At 37.3% G+C, this 25,464-nt stretch overlaps 2 pseudogenes; both read left to right on the forward strand.

The window, feature by feature from the left end:
* The first annotated feature begins 2,924 nt into the window (after positions 1-2,924).
* On the forward strand, positions 2,925-5,227 carry LOC120876993 (annotated as a pseudogene).
* Positions 5,228-22,853: 17,626 nt separating this feature from the next.
* On the forward strand, positions 22,854-23,791 carry LOC120875976 (annotated as a pseudogene).
* Positions 23,792-25,464: the final 1,673 nt, after the last annotated feature.

Here is a 25,464-nt window from a genome sequence, read left to right on the forward strand (position 1 = left end):
GTGGCATGCTGCGATTCATGGGGTCGCAAAGAGTCGGACACAACTGAGCGACTGAACTGAACTGAACTGAACTTCTTTCATTACTTCCCTTGTGGCTCAGACGGTAAGGCGTCTGTGTACAATGTGGGAGTCCTGGGTTCGATCCCTGGGTCGGGAAGATTCCCTGGAGAAGGTAAGGGCAACCACTCCAGTACTCTTGCCTAGAAAATCCCATAGATGGAGGAGCTTGGTGCAAGCTACTGTTCATGGGGTCGCAAAGAGTCGGACACGACTGAGTGATTTCACTTTCACTTCTTTCATTCAGTTGAGTTCAGTCGCTCGGTCATGTCTGACTCTTTGCGACCCCGTGGACTGCAGCACGCCAGGCCTCCCTGTCCATCACCAACTCCCAGAGTTTACTCAGACTCATGTCTATTGAGTGGGTGATGCCATCCAGCCATCTCATCCTCTGTCGTCCCCTTCTCCTCCCGCCCCCAATCCCACCCAGCATCAGGGTCTTTTCCAATGAGTCAGCTCTTCCCATCAGGTGGCCAAAGTATTGGAGTTTCAGCTTCAACATCAGTCCTTCCAATGAACACCCAGGACTGATCTCCTTCAGGATGGACTGGTTGGATCTCCTTGCAGTCCAAGGGACTCTCAAGAGTCTTCTCCAGCACCACAGTTCAAAAGTATCAATTCTTTGGCACTCAGCTTTCTTCACAGTCCAACTCTCCGTCTCTGCTTAATGCAACACTGGCTCAGGCCCAATTCTTAACCAAAAGGGGACATATTGAAGGTAACAGAGGTACAATATTCTACGCCTACACATTTCTTATTTACAAGGCATAGGGATAGGAAAAGGACAAGGGCACGGATTAATGATATGCAGTGGGTATGCACTGATCCTGGTGATGTTGTGATACTTATTGTCCTATTTATTACACTAACATTTTCTGTCTGGGACACACCATCACCCCTACTTACAGCCCCAAATTGCATTCTCCTTCTGGGATTGGAGTAAGGGATAATATGAGGACTGGAGAAGAGAAAAATCAACTCTCTAGTGAAAACCTGGAATAAACTACTTTTTATCCCTAACATGGGTCTTTGCTCACCCTTGTCTAGTGAGATTTGCCCTGTCTCATCCTCTAATTCTTCTTCTTTTTCTGGCTCTTTCCCACAATCAAAATTTCCCCTTTTGCTCTGATTTCTGCCACCTTTCTCTAATCTCTCTGTCCCTTACTCCTTACTATTATTTTTCAGATATATATCTAAAATGCTGATCTCTTTGTTTGACCCATCTGGAAGTTTGCACTCATTTACTAGTCAGGACATGCACCGAGCATGTCAGAGGTTTACTTCTTTACCTGCTTAGACAGGGAGGGACAAAGGAAAGGACAAGGTGGAGTCTTTTTTTTTTTTCGGTTTAAAGGAAGACCAAAAGATGAATAAGGCCTGCACGGAAGGATCTTTTTCTGTGAGTCTGTATTTTCCAAAGTTCTGCTCAACCATTGCAAGTAGCACAGCACTGATTCAAGTATTAAGGGATGCTGAGGCTTGTACTACTGGTTAAAAAATATGCTAAACTAAGAATTGCATTTTCTACAGTTTTGCTTCTCTAGTTTTTTATAATTTCTATTATAATTTTAATAAAAAGTATCTTTAAATTTGTTTATATCCTGTGATCAGTCTTCCACATAAATATAGACTAGGTGTGAATTTCACTTTTGTTCTTGCTGTAAGGAAAATAGACCCAGCAGTATTAATTTCACTTACCAGTTGAAGAAGGCTTAGAGAGGGTGAACTGTATAGTACTCAACAAAAATCAAACAGAACATGTGAGCTTGTATTATTAGATGATGGATCTATCTAACATATCCCATTGTTTCTCAATGATGCCATTAAACAACAACAAATTACAATTAACAGTATTTGATGCAAACAATGATTTTATTGTGGAGAACATTTGATTTTGGGTAAAAGTTGATTTTTTTCAACATATTCACTCTGTTCTCCTTGGTTTACTACATCAAAAATGTGCCACTGTTCCATTCTTTGTGTTGAGTTCACCCAATGTCAAAAAAAAAAAAAAAAAAGCCTACTAGCTCTAAGGAGTATCAACAGAAACCTCTGAAACATATATTTATAGAAATAAAGGTTAAAGTGAATTTTTATGTAACAATAACCTTTCTTCCTATATTCAGATGGTTCACATTGTGGTTAACTTCTCTGTTTCCAGTCTCTCCATGTTCTGAATCTTTATCACACACGACTACAAGGAGAGTCACTGAAAATATTTTCAACTAATACAGGTATGCTCTGCTATGACTGGAAGCATTTTTCAAAATTTTCAAAAATAATATTTAGTTCCATTGAACGTATAGAATGTTTATCTGAAATTGGGACTTTGTACGTGATTTACATGCACATGGAGAAGTGGAGAGACTTTCTTAAGTATTTAAATAGCTATTACATAGCTGGCTAAAGGCTGGGATGGAGAATGACTTTATATTTTTTACAGAGATGGACAAAAGCTGGAATTTCTGTGGTCAGTGAATGTTGTTGCATAGTTCCCAAGAGCATGAACTCTGGTATCAGAGTCAGGCTCATCTTAGTCTGATTGCAACTTAATATCTTAATGATTTGGTGCAAATTACTGAAACCTCTTGCTTTTATTTTACAAGTATAAAATGAGTATCAGAATACCACCTGTTGGTTGGGTTGTTATGTTCCAGAAATAATTATTATTTTATTAAATAATGTTCAAAATATGTTGCTCTGAATATCAAATGATAGATTGCTTATAGTAAATTTTCTGTGACCTACATCTTTGCTCAATGTACAATAATCCAAAACTTTAAATATGCAATTAAAGATGTATTATGTTCTGAATTGTTTCAGATGAACTGAATTTCTGTTGTGTCCTCTGAACTCTACTCAACCTCATGGACAACCAAAACAGTGTCACAGAATTTGTTTTCATAGGGTTGTGGGGAAATAAGAAAATAGAGCTACTGTTCTTTTCCTTGTTCCTTCTCTGTTACCTGGCCATCTTATTGGGGAATTTCACCGTCTCCCTCACCATCACCTGTAGCCATCTAATGCAACAACCGATGCACTGCTTCCTCTGTCACCTCTCCCTCATGGATGTCAGCTACACCTCCACAGTGGTCCAGCCCCGGGGGTCCAGCCCCGGTTGGATCCAGGGTATCCGAAGCGTGGTTGGCGAGGCGAGAGAGATATATGGATATAGAGAGAGATGAGGAAAGAAGTTGCAGTTAAGAGAATAGAGGAGAGAAAAGAGACTGATATCCTTGGTTTACGCAGAAAGCCAATAAAGCCTCAGACAAGAGACTTGCTCTGTTCACGTAGGCCATAGACGCCCTCTTGAATAGCGGAAGGTGCCCCGCCTTGGGCTCCTTCTCCTGTGGGTCTTAGAAGCCCGGGCAGGAAAGTGAACTCAGAGGGCCCCTACACCCCAGGCAGTCATCCTGAAAAGAAGATAAAGAAAGAAACAAAGAAAGACACAGGGGAGCCAACAATGATGAGGCAAGGCCCAAAACTTTATTTTCCAGGGGAGCTTATATGCCTTGAGCTGTATATAGAGAGTAATGGAAGATGCAGAGTCATGCAGGTTCAGCAGTCCTGACCCTTATCGAGACCAGGCTTTCTTTCTGCACACCTTTCCATATGCAAAAGTTTTACGTGATTTACATCATCTTCTGGCCAGGAGGCCTGCTAACATTTTATGACCTTTTTTTTTTTTTTTCTGATAAAGCTTAATTAACCAGAAAACTTATTTTCTAAAGGTGATTCTTCTAAAGTCTAGTGCCACTCCCTGAAAGCACTAGATAAAGTTGCATTCCTATAGGGCAAAGGTGCGGTGGGCTATAAAAAGGAAGGAATTTATTAACTCAAGGTTTAATGTTGTAAATATCAAGGCTACTTACTTATATTTCTATATATCAACTAAATTAATGCACTCCCAGGTACACAATGAAAGATATGAAAACTTGGTGGCAAGTATTGGCTCAACAATGAAACCCTTAACCAGTTCTATTCTAATGATTTTTAACTCCTCGAAAGGCTCTACATTCCTAGAATGTTTTTAGCTTCCCATGCCTCTCACAGTTGGGAGGCTGTAAACAATCACATGTGTAACTGCAAGAGTCTGAACAAATCTGTCAGGCAAGCTAAAAAGTCATCAGAGGGGTTTGGATTGGAACACTCTATTATGCCCAGGAAATTTATTAACTAGAGCTCTAAGTTGATTTTCTTCAGAGAAAGGTGGTCGGGGATAGCCCCTGTTAATGTCAGAGGAGTGTAGTATAACAGACAGATTTTGGTTTTGGGGGTAGATGCTTGAGCAGACCCAGGGGACCCCTTGAGTCCTGATCCTCCTTGCCCGTCAGACCTCTTCTGCATGACCTTGTCATGGGTGGGGTTGGGGAGTCTCTCGAGTCCTGACTCGCCTTTGCCTGTCAAGTCTCTTCCTGATGACCTTTGCCATGGGTGGGATCTCCCATGCTGGCTCCTGGCAGTGGTTCCCCAGGCTAATCAGGGACTTAGTTGCAGCACGAAGAAACATTTCCTATAACAACTGTATGATCTAGCTCTTCACTGCCCTCTTGCTGGCAGGTGTGGAAATACTCATCTTGGTGTCCTTGGCTTTTGACCACTACGTCACCATCATCAAGCCCCTGCACTACATGGTCATCAAGAAAAGACAGAAGTGTGACATGTTGATCGTCCTGGTCTGGACTGTGGGTTTGTGGCATTCTATTGCTTTACTTCTCATGGTACTCAAGTTACCTTTCTGTGGTTCTAATCAGATATATCACTACCTATGTGATGTGAAGCCTCTTTTGAAAATCGTGTGCAAAGATATTCATGCTGTGAGTATCTTAGTGATTGCAAATTCAAGAATGGTTGTGGTTGTCATATTTCTTGTTCTAGTAGCTTCTTACATAGTCATACTACATAACCTTAGAACACATTCTTCTGCAGGGTGAAAAAAGCTCTCTCAATGTGTAGTTCTCACATAACAGTTGCAGTGTTATTCTTTGTACCCTGTATCTATACTTATGTTCTACCTGCAGGGAGCAAGAACAAGAACAAGGATATCTCTGTGTTTTACACTGTGATTACCCCCATGCTGAACCCTCTCATCTACACCCTGAGAAACATGGAGATGAAACTTGCCATGAGGAAGGTATGGCCTAAAGTGACACATTCAGATTTAAAGTAAATAGGGTGATAATCATTACAGTTTAGAATTCATGTCTCATCTCCAGGACCTGTGTCCTTTGAGGTATCAGAAGAAAACACATGCACTTTCTTTGAGGAATTGAAATAAATGTCGTCTGGCATTCAGTTCAGTTGCTCAGTCATGTCCGACTCTTTGCGACCTCATGGACTGCAGCACACCAGGCCTCCCTGTCCATCACCAACTCCTGGAATTTACTCATACTCATGTCCATTGAGTCAGTGATGCCATCTAACCATCTCATCCTCTGTCATCCCCTTCTCCTCCTGCCTTCAATCTTTCCCAGAATCAGGGTCTTTTCAAATGAGTCAGTTCTTTGCATCAAATGGCCAAAGTATTGGAGTTTCAGCTTCAGCATTAGTCCTTCCAATGAACACCCAGGAATGATTTCCTTTAGGATGGACTGGTTGGACCTCCTTGAAGTCCAAGAGACTCTCAAGAGTCTTCTCCAACACCACAGTTCAAAAGCATCAATTCTTTGGTGCTCAGCTTTCTTTATAGTCTACCTCTCACACCTGGCATTAGGTTAGCCAAAGAAGCATGCTACTGTGATTCAGACTACAATCTTCACTTTAAAGGACCCAACTAGTTTTGTGTGTGAACACTTGGAGGAATGCAAGAATTGTCCTTTTAAAGTACATCTCTTATTGTATGACTGACCTGCCCAATAATTGCTGAGGAACCCTATTTTCCTTGGAATAAAATCCAACCTTCTCACTCGTGCATTAGAAAATTAGGTATAACTATCTAATTTCATAAATCATCACACTGAAAGAAATTATGGGGTTACAATGAGACTGTGTGGTCAAGGAAACCTGGGTGACTCCTCAATTTCTTTGGTTTTATGCCTTTCTCTTAGAAATTTGTTCTAATTCTAATGTTTTTGAAAATGAATGTCTATGGAATGAGATAATATTATGCTTCATAAATGAACTATGAATTGGGCTACCATCTGTTAAATTTTGCTTGGGATATGGCTACAAGAAACTCATACTAGGTTCTTTCTTGTTTCTTTATCTTTTTTTCCCTCAATTCTCTTTCATTAGATGCTTTTATCCAGCTACATTGGGCCCCTCTACATTCTCTAAACTTACCCTAAAATCTGGCAATCTAGGACTTTTTTTCTTCTATTTTCTCTTGCTAGGATCCCTCTACTCTTATGTTTTAGGGTCTATGTCCTAAATATTATTCACATTTCAGATATTTCTTATTCTGGAATATTTTGCAGATCCATAAATAGACCAGAAGTATTTCCCTTTTGCTTTTCTTTTCCTTTTATTGGTTTTCAGCTGTACATTTACTGTATACCAAATAACCCAAACCCCATACTACTGTTTTGTGTGTGTGTGTGTGTGTGTGTGTGTGTGTGTGTGTGTAAACTGCATTTTCCCTGTTTGACTGAGGCAAAGATTATGTATCTATCTATTTCTTTGTACCTCTGAAGTTTCTTATAATAAATTTGAGCCAAATTAAGCTATAATTAGCTTCCCTGGTGGCTCAGATGATAAAGCGTCTGCCTGCAATGCGGGAGGCCCAGGTTTGATCCCTGGGTTGGGAAGATCCCCTGGAGAAGGAAATGGCAACCCACTCCAGTATTCTTGCCTGGAGAATCCTGTGGACAGAGGAACGTGGAGAGCTACAGTCCACGGGGTCGCAAAGAGTCAGACACGACTGAACGATTTCACTTTTACTAAACTGTAAGTAAACATTTACGAAATTAAATTCAAAGACTCTGTATTCTCTTTTTAATATGAATGTATATATTGTTCTCTTATATATAAAATTCACCTTATTTATTAATAATATGTCAGAAAGACTAAAAATTAGCATAAATCCCATGCTATACCAGACAGGGAATGCTGAAGAAGTTATATTTTTCCCCATTATATATTCTTGGCATTTATGTAGAAGACTAGTTGACCATAGGTGTCCATAGGTTTATTTCTGGGCTGTCTGTTATGTTCCATTGATCCACAAGTCTGTTTTTGTACCAATACCATGCATTTCGTTTACTGTTGCTTTGAATATTGTATGAAGAGTGGAATTGTGATACCTTCAGCTTTTTTTGTTGTTCTTGTTCAAATTTGCTTTGTTAATTTGAGGTCTTTTTGTTTCATATGAATTTTAGAATTATTTGTTCTAGTTCTGTAAAAATTTCATGGGTATTTTGATAGGAATTGTATTATATTTCTAGATTGTATTGAATAGTGTAGATATTTTAACAATATTAATTATTATAATTCAAGAGCATAAGATGTGTTTTCATTTATTTGCAATGTCAACAATTTCTTCCATCATTTTCCTTTTCCTTTTTAAAAAATTTTTTCAGAGTGTAGGCTTTTTACTTTCTTGGTTAAGTTTATTACTAGATTAGTTCAGTTCAGTTCAGTCGCTCAGTCATGTCCGACTCTTTGAGACCCCATGAATTGCAGCACACCAGGCCTCCCTGTCCATCACCAACTCACGGAGTTCACTCAAACTCATGTCCACCGAGTCGGTGATGCCATTCAGCCATCTCATCCTCTGTCGTCTGCCGGGAGCCAGCGTGAGGAATTCCACCCGTGACAAGGTCATGCGGCAAGAGCTCTGATGGCAAGGCTAATCAGACCTCAGGTTTTCCCCCTGGAATTTCCTGAGCATCCAACCCCCCAAAAAGTAAGAATCTGCCTGCTTTTCCACTCTTCTGACATTCTCTGGAAAAAGTCAATTCAGGGCTTTAGTCTTCTGCATTTGAAAGAGTGTTTCAATCCAAAAACCCCTCTGATGGCTTTCTAGCCTGCCTGCAGGACTTGTACAGCTGCACATGTGATTGTTTGAGGCCTCCTGACTGCAGGAGGCACAGGAAGCTTAAAACATTCTAGGAATGTAGGGGCTTCCGAGGAGTCAAAGTCATTAGAATAGGACTGATTAAAAGTTTCATTTGTTGAGCCAATACTTGCTGCCAAATTTTCATATCCTTTATTTTTAGATATAGTTGGTATATAGAAAAACAAGTAGTAGACATGGTATTAGCAACATTATATCTTTGAGTTAAGTACCTTCTGTGTTATAACCCACTGCGCCTTTGTTCTATAGAGATGTAACTTTAGTGCTTTAAGGAGATGCAGATTAAAGAGAAACACTTAGGGGAAACGAAATTAACATTCATTAAGAAAGAGAGCCAAAAAGTGTTAACAAGCCTCTTGGCCAGAAGATAATGTAAATCACCTGAGACCTTTTGTATACAAAAAGATAGACAGAAAGAGTCTGGGCTGCTAATGCTACATAATTTTGTATTACCCATTGATCTCTATGTATAATCAAAAGTATAAAAGGCCTGGAAGGACAATAGAAGGAGAGCCAGTCGCTGGACGGGTTTCCCCTGTATCTCTTTAATTTCAGGCTGAATTCCCATCTGGGGCGCGGAGGCTCGCCAAGTCTACTTACTTGCCCTGGCTGTTAGGACCCGCGCGAAAGGGAGCCTAAGGCGAGGCACCCTTAGATATTCAAGCGAGCGCCGGTGGCCCAATGTAGATGGTGCAAGTTCCTTGTCTGGAATTTTATTGGTCTTCCACGTAATCCAAGTTATTCAGCCTCTTCTCTCTACTTAATCTTCCCACTACAATATTGTTTCTTAATCTAATCTTATATTAATAAACAAGTTTTTCTCATGCCAACGCCGTCCCTGCTTCGAATTCCCTGGATCCACCAGGGCTGGACCCCAGCAGTCGTCCCCTTCTCCTCCTGCCCCCAATCCCTCCCAGCCTCAGAGTCTTTTCCAATGAGTCAACTCTTCGCATGAGGTGGCCAAAGTACTGGAGTTTCAGCTTTAGCGTCAGTCCTTCCAAAGAACACCAGGACTGATCTCCTTGGGACTGGTTGGACCTCCTTGCAGTCCAAGGGACTCTCAAGGGTCGTCTACAACACCAGAGTTCAAAAGCATCAATTCTTCAGCACTCAGTTTTCTTCACAGTCCACCTATCACATCCATACATGACCACTGGAAAAACCATAGACAGACCTTTGTTGGCAAAGTAATGTCTCTGCTTTTCAATATGCTATCTAGGTTGGTCATAACTTTCCTTCCAAGGAGTGTCTTTTAATTTCATGGCTGCAATCACCATCTGCAGTGATTTTGGAGCCCCCGCCAAACTAAATTCTGACACTGTTTCCACTGTTTCTCCTTTTTCCCATGAAGCGATGGGACCAGAGACCATGATCTTAGTTTTCTTTCTTTTTTTTTAATTGATTTTATTTTATTTTTCTCCCCCCCCCCCTTTTTTTTTTACTTCATAATATTGTATTGGTTTTGCCATAGATCAACATGAATCTGCCATGGGTGTACAAGTGTTCCCAATCCTGAACCCCCTTCCCACCTCTCTCCCCATACCATCCCTCTGGCTCAATTCTGAATGTTGAGCTTTAAGCCAACTTTTTCACTCTCCACTTTCAATTTCATCAAGAGGTTTTTTAGTTCCTCTTCACTTTCTGCCATAAGGGTGGTGTCATCTGCATATCTGAGGTGATTGATATTTCTCCCAGTAAGCTTGATTCCAGCTTGTGTTTCTTCCAGCCCAGCGTTTCTCATGATGTACTCTGCATATAAGTTCAATAAGCAGGGTGACAATATACAGCCTTGACATACTCCTTTCCTGTTTGGAACCAGTCTGTTGTTCCATGTCCAGTTCTAACTGTTGCTTCCTGACCTGCATATAGGTTTCTGAAGAGGCAGGTCAGGTGGTATGATATGCCCATCTCTTTCAGAATTTTCCACAGTTTATTATGATCCACACGGTCAAAGGCTTTGGCATAGTCAATAAAGAAGAAGTAGATGTTTTTCTGGAACGCTCTTGGTTTTTCCATGATCCAGTGGATGTTGGCAATTTGATCTCTGGTTCCCCAGCCTTTTCAAAAACCAGCTTGAACATCTGAAAGTTCACGGTTCATGTATTGCTGAACCCTGGCTTGGAGAACTTTGAGCATTGCTTTAGTAGTGTGTGAGATGAGTGCAGCTGGTGTGATAGTTTGAGCATTCTTGGGCATTGCCTTTCTTTGGGATTGGAATGAAAACTGACCTTTTCCAGTCCTGTGGCCACTGCTGAGTTTTCCAAATTTGTTGGCATATTGAGTGCAGCACTTTCACAGCATCATCTTTCAGGATTTGAGATAGTTCAACTGGAATTCCATCACCTCCACTAGCTTTGTTCATAGTGATGCTTTCTAAGGCCCACTTGACTTCACATTCCAGAATGTCTGGCTCTTGGTGAGTGATCACACCATTGTGATTATCTTGGTCGTGAAGCTCATTTTTGTATAGTTCTTCTGTGTATTCTTGACACCTCTTCTTAATATCTTCTGCTTCTGTTAGATCCATACCATTTCTGTCCTTTATCGAGCCCATCTTTGCATGAAATGTTCCCTTGTATCTCTAATTTTCTTGAATAGATCTCTAGTCTTTCCCATCCTGTTGTTTTCCTCTCTTTCTTTGCACTGATCGCTGAGGATGGCTTTCTTATCTCTCCTTGCTATTCTTTGGAACTCTGCATTTGGATGCTTATACTGTTCCTTTTCTCTTTTGCTTTTCACTTCTCTTCTTTTCACAGCTCTTTGTAAGGCCTCCCCAGACAGCCATTTTGCTTTTTTGCATTTCTTTTCCATGCGGATTGTCTTGATCCCTGTTTCCTGTACAATGTCATGAACCTCCATCCATAGTTCTTCAGGTACTCTATCTATCAGATCTAGTCCCTTATATCTATTTCTCACTTCCACTGTATAATCATAAGGGATTTGATTTAGGTCATACCTGAGGTCTAGTGGTTTTCCCTACTTTCTTCAATTTAAGTTTGAATTCGGCAATAAGGAGTTCATGATCTGAGCCACAGTCAGCTCCTGGTCTTGTTTTTGCTGACTGTATAGAGCTTCTCCATCTTTGGCTGCAAAGAATATAATCAATTTTATTTCGGCATTGACCATCTGGTGATGTCCATGTGTAGAGTCTTCTCTTGTGTTGTTGGAAGAGGGTGTTTGCTTGGACCAGTGCGTTCTCTTGGCCTAACTTTATTAGCCTTCGCTCTGCTTCATTCCGTACTCCAAGGCCAAATTTGCCTGTTACTCCAGGTGTTTCTTGACTTCCTACTTTTGCATTCCAGTCCCCTATAATGAAGAGGACATCTTTTTGGAATGTGAGTTCTAAACGATCTTGTAGGTCTTCATAGAACCATTCAACTTCAGCTTCTTCAGCATTATTGGTTGGGGCATAGACTTGGATTACTGTGATATTGATGGTTTGCTTTGGAAACGAACAGAGATCATTCTGTCATTTTAGAGATTGCATCCAAGTACTGCATTTCAGACTCTTTTGTTGATCATGATGGCTACTCCATTTCTTCTAAGGGATTCCTGCCCACAGTGGTAGATATAATGGTTATCTGAATTAAATTCACCCATTCCAGTCCATTTTAGTTCGCTGATTCCTAGAATGTTGACGTTCACACTTGCCATCTCATGTTTGACCACTTCCAATTTGCCTTGATTCATGGACCTGTAATTCCAGGTTCCTATGCAATATTGCTCTTTACAGCATCGGACCTTGCTTCTATCACCAGTCACATCCACAGCTGGGTATTGTTTTTGCTTTGGCTCCATCCCTTCATTCTTTCTGGAGTTATTTCTCCACTGGTCTCCAGTAGCATATTGGGCACCTACCAACCTGGGGATTTCCTCTTTCAGTATCCTATCATTTTGCCTTTTCATACTGTTCATTGGGTTCTCAAGGCCATGAGAACCCCATGAACCACAATAAACTATTACTAGGTAGTTTATTCTTTTTGATGTGATTTTAACCAGGAATTAAAAAAAATATATTGTCCCTCTTTGTTAGTTCATTATTAGTGTTTGAAAAGCAACAGGTATATACTAATCTTAAATCTGGTAACTTTGCTAAGTTATTTTTCTAATATTTTAAAGGTGGAGAATTTAGAGTTTTCTATATAAAATTATGCCATCTGCAAACAGTGAGTTTTACTTTTTCCCTTTCAATGTGGATAGCTTTTATTTCTTCTTCTTGTCTGATTGCTGTGTGGGACTTCCAGTGCTTTGTTAAATATAAGTGGTGAGATTGGGTAGGCTTGTTTCATTTCTGATTTAACAAAAAGACTTTCTGCTTTCACCATTGAGTATGATGTTACCTATGGATTTGTCATAAATTACTTTTATTATGTAATGAGAAGTAATGGATCAATGAATTATAAGCAAATATATTTTATTTTATTTTTATTATTATTATTTTTTACTTTACAATATTGTATTTGTTTTGTCATACATCAACATGAATCCACCACGGGTGTACACGTGTTCCCAATCCTGAACCTCCCTTCCTCCTCCCTCCCCATCCCATCCCTTGGGTCATCCCAGTGCACCAGCCCCAAGCATCCTGTATCCTAAAAAAAAAAAAAAAAAGCAAATATATTTTAAATTATATTTTTATTAAAAGCATTGCACTTATGCATCAAATCACGTACTGATACTGATTCTGTGGTACTGGAGAAGCTGCAATGTAGAATTAAAGTGATATTTACAATTTCTGATAGAACATTCATACATACATCCTCTAGAGTCATCGAAAAATGAATTGTGCAACAACAGCAACAAAGAATACCAGGATGTAGATTATGTTTTAAAGTAGTTTCTGCATCAAGTGTCCTGACTTTCCTTTGAAATAAAAAATAATAATTGTAATTAGTGTAGACAGAGGAAGAAGCAAAAATTCAGCCTAACATATATTTTACCTACTGACCACATTTTAAAAACATTCCCCATAAAACTAAAGGAACTAAATTAAAATGTGTAAATGTTCACCTACTCCTACTTGTCTAAAACTGATAAGTGAATGAGAGCCAAAACCAAAGACCTTACCTTATACACTTAGGAAAAATAAAATGAAATCAGCAAAAGACAAATGTGATCTAGAAAAGAACAAATAAACTGACTGCAAATACATTTGGTTGCACATGGATGTCTATACCAACTTCAGTTATAACTGCCATACCTTGAAACATCTAAGATGCCCTTCAGTAAATAAAGTGAAAGAGTTATGTCCAATTCTTTGCAACTCCATGGACTGTAGCCTGCCAGGCTCCTCTGTCCATGGGATTCTCCAGGAAAGAATACTAGAGTGGGTTGCTGTTCCCTTCTCCAGGGAATATTCTGAACTGAGGGATCAAACCCAGGTCTTCCACATTACAGGCAGATTCCTTAATGGCTGAGGCACCAGGGAAGCCCCAAACTGAGGCACATATTGACAATGTGATACACCTCAGTATTAAAAAGAAATGAGCTACCAAGCCTTGAGAAGATATGGTGGGCACATAAATGAATATTATTAGATAAAAGATAAAAACATGAGTCTCTAGAAGTTAAGTGACTAGTTCAAACAGCTAGTAAACAGGAGAAAAATAATTGAGTGCTTTCTGTGAGTGAATAAAACAGATTCTGATCAGTTTGGTAATTACTTTATGTTCTTCTTAACACAATAGAGGTAATGCCATTTATGTCATTATTGTGAGATGGGATTATAAATTTGAAGCATGAATAATCTTTCAGTAAACTATCGTTATTATTACTTTGTACTAATTAAGATATTATAAAAATTGATTTTCTGAAGTCTTACATACTTGAAAGAAACACATGGATTTCAGTATGAAGTAAGGGATTAAATACCTGAACTTTAGGGTGTACTTTTGGGCCTGAGTGTATATGATCTGTGGAAATGAAGTGGCATAAGAGAAAAACAAAATGGTCAGCAGAATAGAAGCTCTGAGATAGGCAATGTCCACAGCTCCAGGGACATGACCTTGGACAGCGAGGTGGGAGGCTTTTTGTGAAGCTTTGTTTAGAAATGCCTCTGGGAACATGATTTCTTAGAATATTCAAAGGCCAATTAATTGTTACATTGTCATAGAAGTCATATTCTGCTCTTCTCAACCAAATTTCCTTTAGGCTTAGGCATAAAACAGATGACTCTATGACTCTCAGGACTGAAAATGTTTGTTTGCTTGTATGAGAATTGCAGAATACTTGTTTTATTTATTTATTTTAATCTGAAGGTCCATTGGTTCCATCACTGACTCACTGACTCACATTCTACTCCCTGGGCAAATATATACAATTTTCTAAGACTCTGCAAAGTGAGTGTTTCAGGAAGAAACTATTCCTGATTCAACCTAAAAATTCATTGCACAGCCATTAGATGTGATTGTCAGTGAATTAGTGAAAAAACCATTTCATTTTTTTAAAAGAATATTTGAACAAGTGTGCATTATACATCATTTAAATTTATTCTCTTTAGTTTAACTTTTGATTACCAGAAAATTATTTGGCTAACTTTACTGTTGGTTGCACATTATTCACAAGTAGAATTCCAGTTGAGAATAGCAGTTGACTTAGAGTGATAAAATATTCTATCCATAGTGAATTGCATTGAGTCTTATTTTGGTTCTTTTATATTTTCCTTCATATTCTTACCAAGGAATAGCCCAGTTTATGCTTGCATATCTCCACTGACTAATAATTTCCTACCTTCAAAATCCTTGCCATCCTGAAATGGACTAGAGTTATTCAATTCAGTTAAGGTAATTTTATAGCAGATCATATTCTGATACACCTAAGAGAAAATTTGAACTTATGGCAGAAATTTTACCTTAACTATAATAACAACTATTCTTATAATTTAACCAGCAAAATAATAAAAGAATGCTTAATTTTTGTGAAATGCTACTAAGGAAAAAAAATTTAACTATATTATTGTAGTGCAGAGAAAATCGCGCCAGTAACTAGTGTAACAAAGGCCCTAAGATAACCAATATCTTAGAGTAATTTTGTTTATCTTTATTAACAGATTATCAAAATTAAAACTTTTCCTGATTATTTTCATAAATCTGTGCTGTTATATTTCTTTTATTTTATCTTTATTGGATTTTTAAGTGAAATGTGTATATGGCAATTTCAGAAACTACTCACTTAAAAAATACATTAAGGAATAGTAAACTAGCACATCATACCCATATATGACCCTGGGGTATTTCAAATTGTTTCTTACCTTATTCATTGTATTCTGAATTTTTGTAGTAGTATATTAAATCTATAAATATAGACAATGTGTTTTTAAGTGATGAGCAATGTTCACAAATCATAGGGAAGGGGAGAAAATCCATTCTATTTACTGAGCTCATTAAAAATATTTGTTATATAGGGCAAAGTATTTAATAAAATTGATGAGAAAACGATGTTTGGATAGAGTTTACAGTGATTGCAAAAGCTGGCTGCAGAAGCTTAAGCATTTTCTCAGCTCTCTCTTGCTTGGGAAATTTGATTCTTTCATGTTTATTTTCCCCCTTTTTTCTTCTCATACCTGTCTCAAGAATTCCTTAATCTGACATTGTATTTTGACTGTGCTATAGCACAATATAGCACAATGTCAAATTAAGGAATTTCATATATATATGAAATTTCATATATATATATTTTAAATTTTGAAATGCTTAATTTTATAGGAAATGGGTAGGTGGTAGGTAGTGGGAAGTGGATGTTTACTAGATTTGAGTAAAATAATTTTGTCAATTCTTAAAATGAAAGTGAAAGTGTTAGTCATTCAGTTGTGTCTGACTCTTTGCGACCCCAAAGACTGTAGCCCACTCTGCTCCTCGGCCCATGGAATTCTCCATGCCAGAATACTGGAGTGGGTAGCCATTCCCTTCTCCAGGGGTTCTTCTTGACTCAGGGATTGAAACTAAGTCTCCAGTATTGCAGGCAGATTCTTTACCATCTGAGGTACCAGGGAAGCCCTCTTAAAATATCAGACCAATATTAAATAAGCATCCTTTATTACTGAAACATAAATTCTTTAGTATCTTATAGCTAATTTTCTAATTCTCTCTTTTGGATTGCCAGTCTCATTCTAGTGTGCTCTTAATGACATAAACTAACAGGAAGTCATCTGCTAAAGGAAAAATATTGTGAAATTTTACTCCCAGCATCTCAGAGGAGAGCATTTAAAGGTGGATTATTGAGCTGAGGCTAATAAGTAAATGAGTGTGACATTTAACTCCTTTCCTCCTTACAAAAACCAATAACATCTCTATGCTTTTGCCAAACAAGATGCTTAAGATCATCTCCCTCTTTCCCAAAAAAGAAATGCAAATCCTGAACATTCTGGACAATGCTAGTTTCTCTTCTAGTTCAAGTTGCAATCTTTATTGAATAATCTGTAACACTAAGAATAGACTGTAAAATTAGTACTCGAAATTTAAAGAAGAAAAAAGTATGTAATTAAATGTATGAAAATCATGCAATACTGAATTAGCCCTTGTTTCTGTGATTGGGATCAGGAATTTAGACGTAGTGAAGATGGCTTATCTTTGCTCTGTGATGCCTGGGGTTGCAGCTTAGAAAATTCAAAAGATCATTAACTGGCAGCTGAAGTTGTTTAGCACCTTGAATTACATGCCTGGAAGTTGATGCTGGCTGTGAGCTAGGACCTCAGCTGAGCTGTTGGCCATAAAAATCTGTATCTGCCTTGTATGTGTGGGTTTTCAATGGACTAGTTTGGGTTTCTGTACAGTATGGAAGCTGAAAAAAAACTTTTTTTTTTCTTTCACGCCTTCTATTCTATGCTTTCTAAAGTTAAACATCCAGTGAAATCATTAGCAAATGTCATGAACTGGAATAGACCTACACACCTAAACATCTTGTGGCCTATACAAACTAGACAATCAAATACATTGGCTGAGGTTTTGACTACTAAGGTTTTCACCTCTACCCTTTTGGAAACATTCATGTTTGAGCCTGTAATGCTATAACATTCCATGTTCAGTCAATGCTGAATTTTCTTGGAGAACTAAATGCAAACAGAGGCAATCATGTGTTTCCTCCTCTGCCAACCCCCTGTAAGATCACAGCTATTGACTGAGGGAAAAGAGACAATTTGGCAAGAGTTTCATGAACATTTCTTAAGCCAATGAGATTTGTTCAAACCTAACCTCTTAGATATCATTCTGACTTGATGGTATATTGCTGGTAATCGCTGAGTTTCTTCGTGGTGGTAAATTTACCACCTTGTCACTTGGGAGGGTGTATACTCTTTGCCTCAAAGACCTGAATCCTCAGATATTGACATGAGCTTTTGGTCAAATTACTGGATCTGAAACAGGAGGTACAGTTGAAGTCATCATCTAAGTAATTTATGAACATCTGTTGCCAGAGTCCAAGGTATATCTATCCCCAGGCTAAACAAGCAAATTGAGAAGAATGTGTAATAGAAATTAATGCCTTCTATTGTTTATTTGTTGTTGTTGTTGTTATGGTGACCTTAATATATGCATGTCTATCAGAGATACAGTGTTATTTTGGTTACACTGTACTGGTAGGGAAACTATATTCCATGGGCTTACATTTGGGTATAATAAGAATCAAAACAAAAAACCAATGAAAGACTTCTGTCATCAAAAATGTTTATTTTAGCTGTGCATTTAGGAACTGTGGAGATAAACATAGTGTGAATCTTTGTTCCCATAGAGACCAATATAAGATGGCCTGGGACCACCTTATCTCAAGTAGTGCTTTCACTTGAGGTCAACCATGTCAGAATTCCAAGATTCTTACTGAAAAAAAGAAGTCTATTTTTGGGAACTTATTGATCTATCAGAAATTGTTGTTCACAGTAATTGAATCCCTCTTTACTATATTCTATAAACTTCTTGTTACAATATCTGCTACCACTGCAAAGATCTAAACCAGTGGCATCATCAGTGAAGGTTATGCCCCTTAAATTTTATGGACTATGACAGAAACAAAAAAATCTTCTTTTAAATAATAAATAGGATTCACATGTGACAAATTTCTGTAGCAATGACAGAAATGAAAATTTCCAAAATTTCAGGAGGGTGAAACAGACAAACAAAAATCTTCTTAAAAGACAAGAAAAAAGGACAGATTCAAAATAAAAACATATTCAAAAATAGAAAACAGATATAGAACTATTGAAATGAATCCATGAAAATATGTCAGAATGCTTGATTTAAATTATTGAGCAAAAAGATAATAACTATCAAACTAGACTTTGAAATATAGCAGTATATTTTTAAAAGATTAACCTAAACAATAAAGATACCAAATGGTTAAAAGTAAAGGAAGAATATTGAATGGGTAAGTACTAATGAAAAGAAAGATAGTATTCATATTAGTGTCAGAAGAAACTATTAACAGAAAAAAATTATGTCAATAGTGTTAATGACATTTCATTGCACTAGGAAACTATAAAAATTTTATAGAAATAGAAGTTTATATATCTAATGAGATCTCATGGACAGGTACAGCTCACTTGAGCCAGAGACTCTGGAATATGCATCTAATTTAAGCACACAGTTATTACTTTTTAAAATATCATATGTTGTGCTATAAATTAATTTTCTTCAAATCCTCATTACTTTAACCACCTCATCTGATGACAATTCAGTTAAGTAACTACTGCAATAAGCACATGTTTTAAACAAATTGAAATTTAAAACTATACAATAAAGCAACTAGTGAGGTTGGGAGGGTCGTTTAGATTTGAAGCAACACACAAGATGCTTTTCATTCTCTTTTCAAACCATTTATTCTATAATAAACCAAACTTCAAAACTTGGTTCTGAGGCTTCCCTGACAGTTCAGTAGGCTTTGCCTTCCAGTGCAGAAAGTGTGGGGTAGATCCCTGGACTGGGGAGTTAAGATCCCACATGACCAATACCCAAACATAAAGCAGAAGCAATATTGTAACAAATTCAATAAAGACTTTAAAAATGGTCCATGTTTAAAAAAAAAAAGCTTATTTCTGATTCTTGGCCTTTGGTTTCCTCAAATTGTGTTTCAACAAAAAGGCCATGATTTACAATCTCAGTATTGAACAAAGTTAGTACTCAAACTCCTCAGAGTAAAAGGAATTATTAGCTGTGGCACAACTGTTTTTTAAAGGACATGGCCAGCTCTTCCTTGGGGAACTGTCTCATCCTTAGCAAAGGTGACAGGGAGATTGGGGGTTATAAGCTCCCAGGTCACCTAATTTAAACACCTTTGGAAATCAGACAGAAGGCTTATGTGTACATTTCCATTCCTAGAACCCCAGAAGAGATACAACATTCGTGTAGAAAAAAAAAAAAAAAACAAAACACTATTCAGCATAAATGCTAGCAATGATTTCGCTTTATTTTAGTTTCAAAAATCAGAAGAGCATTTCTTATTTCTATAAGGACAGCAGGAAAGTCCTAGAACCAGGATTCATATGAGCTGATTATATGATAAAATACATGAATCTTTAGCAATACAGTTAAGATTCTGACCGCATTCAGAACATTGTCACCATTTACTCAGAGATAAAAGATTTTGTCTAATGAGATAATCATCTGGTAAGTAAAATTTCAATCAAACTATAGTAAATAATAATAACTTTCAAATAAGAAAAATAAATTTTGCATATATAATTTAAATTAAATTTTATCTATAAACATGCTGATTCCATATGTTCATTCCCCTTGTCATATGCCTCAGAAGGTGCCAAAGTTAAACAGACTTTTTTGGTATGATTTTGAGAAATTCATGAAGAAATGATAGTATTTGTGTCACATAGGGGCTACATAAGAGAAAAGTGAAAAAAAAAAAGACTTCTTATGCTTCAGACAGAAGAGAAAAAAAATATTAAAGAGAAAAAGGGTTACAGTTAAAATAAGTTAAGGGAATGTGCTAGTATAGAGAGTCATCGCTCTTCTGCTTCCTTTGCTTCTCTGCAAAATACGTATATAATGACTAATTGAAAAAGCGGAAGGCTATAGCATAGAAAACCTTGATATCAGAGGATCCGGAATGTCAAGGTAGGGCAAATTCAATAAGGAAGAATGAGAACAGGATGAACAGTTACACAGAGCAAATATAATCAGTTTACCAAATATAATTGGTACGGGTGTTAAGAGAAAACTTTGAAGCTGTTGGGAAAAATTTAGCTTATTCATGACTTTTTATCATGTGAGACAACTTGGTTATGAAAGAAATAACAACAAAAGAAAAAGCAACATTTTCCCTAGAATCATAGTTTGTATCTGACAAGCAAATTAGCAACATCCGAATAGTGAAAAAAATTTAAAATAAACATAAAAACAGTCTTTAATATTTATCAGTATTTATCCAAATTGTTAACTGTTTGGCTTCCTTTTTTTTTTTTGCAAAAGAGAGATAACAAAATGATCACTGGTCTTTATTAAGATTAATGGTTCAATAAATGTGAAATGTTTAAACCTACTTGCAGGAAATATTAGGTATTATTATCATTATCATTACTTATCTTTTATGTTTGTGAAAGACCTTCAATAACAATCAATTTGATAATAGCTTCATTTTTAGCTGTTAATCTTTCAGCACATTTTTGTTTATTTTTTATCATGGTGTATGGAATACTCAGTCTATACGATATGAAGAGAAACAAAGTGAAAGAGAAAATAATCAGTGCCCATTTCATAGTATGTACCTGCTAATTCTACCTGCACTACCATGAAATGTTTATGTTTATACTAGAAATACTCATATTAAAAAGAAATTTGTTGTCATATATAATGAATTTGTGTTAGCAGCAATGTTAGTCCTTATAGTTTATGATAGGAAATGTTCTCTTTAAATCACTTAAATATGAATATGAAGATCTTGTATATATAAAATCAGTCACTCAAATATTAACAAAGGAAACTGGAAATAACATGGGAGTTTTGGAAATATAAGTAATAATTTAAATAACATGAATATGAAGTCTCTGATATTAAGTTGGAGGCTGTCAAGGAGAAATATTTAAGAGAAATAAAAGGGAACCAGAATTTTTCTAATTATTTTCCCATTTTGTTAGTATAGCATCTATTTAACATGAGAGAGACAAACTTTCAACCTATCCTGCCTAGGAATTAATGGAATGTTTCTACTTTTTTTTTTTTTTTTCTGTTAGGATATCCTTTCCTCCAAGAGTCTTATGAGCAAAGTATCAAAATGATGTTAAATTCTTGGACTAAAAACATGCTTATAAACTATAGAAGCATAATGGAAAATTAATTGGAAATGAAAGCATCTACAACTTAAAGTTATTTTAGGAAGTAACTTTTACATATTTTTCTGATTATAGAAATACTAATAATACATGTGATATTTTGAAAAATATTTCTTAGGATATATTATTTATGAAATTTTCATTATTTCTAAAAGAAATCATTGTAACCTAAAAGATAACAAAGCAGGGAGATTATAACTAGTCAAATTGTAAAATATTCTATTATAGAAATTATTGAAACCTGACCTGTATCAAGCAAGTGCCATCCACTTCTTCATTATTGTTATTAGTCTTTTAGGTAACTTTTGTTTCTCAATTTTACATATAATTACTATTACCTTTTACTAATTTAAATTAAAAAAATGCCACAGTTACTTTTGCTTCACCTGATACAGTATTTTCTTTATTTTTCTCCACAATGTTTGTAAATATATCATACTTTTTCCCAGAATCCAGACTTCTTGTTCAGTCGTTAAGTACGTCCAACTCTTTGTGACCCCATGGCCTACATGTAGCAGGCCAGGCTTCCCTGTCCTTCATTGTCTCCTGGAGTTTGCTCAGATTCATGTCCATCGAGTCGGTGATGCCATCCAACCATCTCATCCTCTGTCATCCCCATTTCCCTCTGCCCTCCATCTTCCCCAGCATCAGGGTCTTTTTCGGTGAGTCGGGTCTTCACATCAGATGGCCAAAATATTGGAACTTCAGCTTCAGCATCAGTCACTCCAATGAATATTCAGGGTTGATTTCCTTTAGGATTGACTTGTTTGTTCTTGCTGTTTGGACTCTCTAGAGTCTTCTCCAACATCACAGTTTGAAAGCCTCCATTCTTCGGCACTCAGCTTTCTCTATGCTCCAACTCGCACATCCGTACATGACTACTGGAAAAACCAAAGCTTTGACTATATGGACCTATATTGGCAAAGTGATATCTCTTATGCTGTCCAGGTTTGTTGTAGCTCTTCTTCAGTGAGGCAAATGAGTCACTTGCCCTGTGTGCAAACAACTCACTGATAAAGATGATAATAATTTAGTGCAATATTAAAACAAATCATGTTCCACAAAAAAACTACAAACTTTTTAAGTAAAGACAAGATTCTATCCTGCAATTGCACAACTTACCTTACTCCCTTCACTTTAAGTCTGGTTGTTTGAATCTTCTAAGCAAACAAGCTGCTTCAGGAAAAGAAATGTATCTTTCCTAAGCTCACTTTTCATCCCATACGTAAGATGACTGTGCATGTTTGTTTATACTTGAGCAAGTGTACTTATTAATACTATTCTCTTTCACTCTAGAAAGTAAACAGATCTGGCATATTATATGGCAAGCTAATCATATGGGGTTTAGATTAACTATTTAAAAGTATAGTGTAGGAAGCTGATTTACTAAATGAATGTATTTCTCCAACACTCACTCTGATTGACACCATGCTTAGTCAATATTTCTCATGCTAACCTGTCAGTTTTTTTTTTTTTTTTTTAGGCAAACTCACTGAGTCTTCACTGCATTAGACCATGAAATATACCAATAACATCACTGAATTCATTCTCTTGGGTCTTTCCCAGAACATGAAAATCAAACACGTGTGCTTCCTACTACTCTTATTTTGTTACATAGCTATTTGGATGGGAAACTTGCTCGTCATGATCTCTATCACATGCAGTCAGCTAAAGGATCAACCCATGTATTTCTTCCTTAATTACCTTGCTCTATCAGATCTGTGTTCTACCTCAACAGTGACACCCAAGTTAGTCACTGACTTGCTGGCAGAAAGTAGCACAATTTCGTACACTGACTGCATGGCCCAGCTCTTTACCATGCATTTCTTTGGGGGGATTGAAATCTGTATCCTCACCGTGATGGCCTATGACCGCTATGTGGCCGTCTGCAGGCCCCTGTACTACACCATCATTATGAGCAGGCACAGACGCTATGCCATGATCAGCGCTTGCTGTGCTGGGGCATTTCTGCACTCCTTTGTCCAGGGTCTCCTCACCATTAACCTACCATTCTGTGGCCCCAGTGAAATAGATCACTATTTCTGTGACGTGTATCCTTTGCTGAAACTGGCCTGCACAGACACCTATATAGTTGGGATCCTAGTGGTGGCCAATGCAGGCATGATGGGATTGGTGATCTTTGTGGTCGTGATGCTGTCCTACATTTTGATATTGTGCACCATCAAGGCTTACCCTGCAGAAACCCGGTACAAGCTCTTTCCACTTGTAGTTCCCACATCACAGTTGTGGTTCTGTTCTTTGTGCCTATTCTCTTCACTTACATTAGACCAGCCACAACGTTTCCAGAAGACAAGGTGTTTGCTCTCTTTTACACCATCATTGCCCCCATGTTCAACCCTCTGATTTACACTCTCAGAAATGCAGAGATGAAGAATGCCTTGAGGAAGGTGTGGTGCCAGAAGCTATTTTTGATTGCAAGGCAAACCATCTGAAATCACTTTGCTTCCTCATTACACATCTTATTCAAGTGATATTTGCTTACTTGAGTTTAATAAACAGTGGACTTTGCTCCAGAAAAACTAAGCATAAACACCAGCATCAGTTGAAATCCTTTCTTCTATCAATCCATGTTTCTTATTCACATCTTCCCCTAGTAACAGGAGTCATCATTTCCTTCTTGAAGTTATGTTTTGCTTTGATTTTTCTCTCTTTCCATAAGTTGCTAAATGAAGGATACCATTCTAATCTCCCCATAATTTAGTTCCATGAAATGAATCTCCAAATGTACATAAGCTACAGTCATGTTGATCATCCAAGACAGAAAGTCCATAGATCCTTGCTATATTCCCTGCATACTCATAAAAAAGGAGTATAAGAAATATAAAGTCTTATTTTCTACTCAACTGATGACTTCGTATATTCATTGCAACTATTTGAAAAGCAAAAATTAGTTATCTAGGAACTGAACAACAAAAATATGATTTATGTGAGAATCACTATATAAAAATTGCAAGATGCATCTAAAGTGATTTTAATGAAATCATCTTAAAAATGACAAAAATTAATAATTATATAACCTTTTACCATAATAATATTTTCAAATATACTGAAAAATTAGTTTGGACATAGAAAGGGTAGCTATATGATTTATTGCTCAAATTGAGATTATTTGAGTGTAAAAAGAGGAGTTCTAATAATTATGCTGAAATAATGGACATAAAATGGGATTGTATCAAGCAAGTAGGATGCCTGCCCACTTCTCAGTGTCTGAGATGTATGGATACTCTTCTAGTGAAAAGGTTAGTGGCAGGAACATTGCAGAATCTGCATGTTATCTTAGTTGAAGTCAATGGGGTTGTAAAAACAGAAGTAAATGCGGGCACTGAAACTATCCGATCTAGTGAATACTTTTGGTTTTCCATTACCGTCGCGTTGCTGTGCCCTCCTCCAGGGGATCCCCCCCACCCCCACCCAGGGATTCTACCCAGGCCTCCTGCATCTCGTACACTGCAGGCACATTCTTTACTAGTCATCTGGGAGGCCCAGAACAAAGGGTACATGTTCTCATTTCCATAGAATTTCTTTACACTTTGATGTCCCTAGGTATATATATAGAATTAAGAAGTATCTGTTTTCAAATAATTGAATTTTATTTTATTTCATTTTCTTAATTTTTTAACAAAATAAGATTCATTGGACATCATGAAAATAACTCGAGTAGGAGGAATAATGTATTATAATGCACATGTATAGGGGCTTCCTAGGTGGAGCTAGTGGTAAAGAACCCACCTGTGAGTGCAGGAAAGGGAATGTGGGCTGAGTCCCCGGGTGGGGAGGATCTAGAGGAGGGCATGGCACCCCCCTCCAGTATTCCTGCCTGGGGAATCCTGTGGACAGAGGAGCCTGGTGGGCTATGGTTCATAGGGTCGCAAAGAGTCGGACAGGACTGAAGCAAATTAGCAGCAGCATCAGCACATGTGACGGGAAAAAAGTTACAGATAGACTGAATATGTAAATGAATCCATATAGAGAAAGACAAAATAATGTCATAGCAAGTGGATGATGAAAAATTTCAGAGTTCAAATGGGGAAGTAAGGAGAATGTTCATATAGGTAATAAAAAATAGAAAAAATTATTATTAAAGCAATTGATAACCTAGCAAATT

This window comes from Oryx dammah, unplaced genomic scaffold (genome assembly GCF_014754425.2).
Source record: "Oryx dammah isolate SB20612 unplaced genomic scaffold, SCBI_Odam_1.1 HiC_scaffold_17, whole genome shotgun sequence".
Taxonomy (NCBI): domain Eukaryota; kingdom Metazoa; phylum Chordata; class Mammalia; order Artiodactyla; family Bovidae; genus Oryx; species Oryx dammah.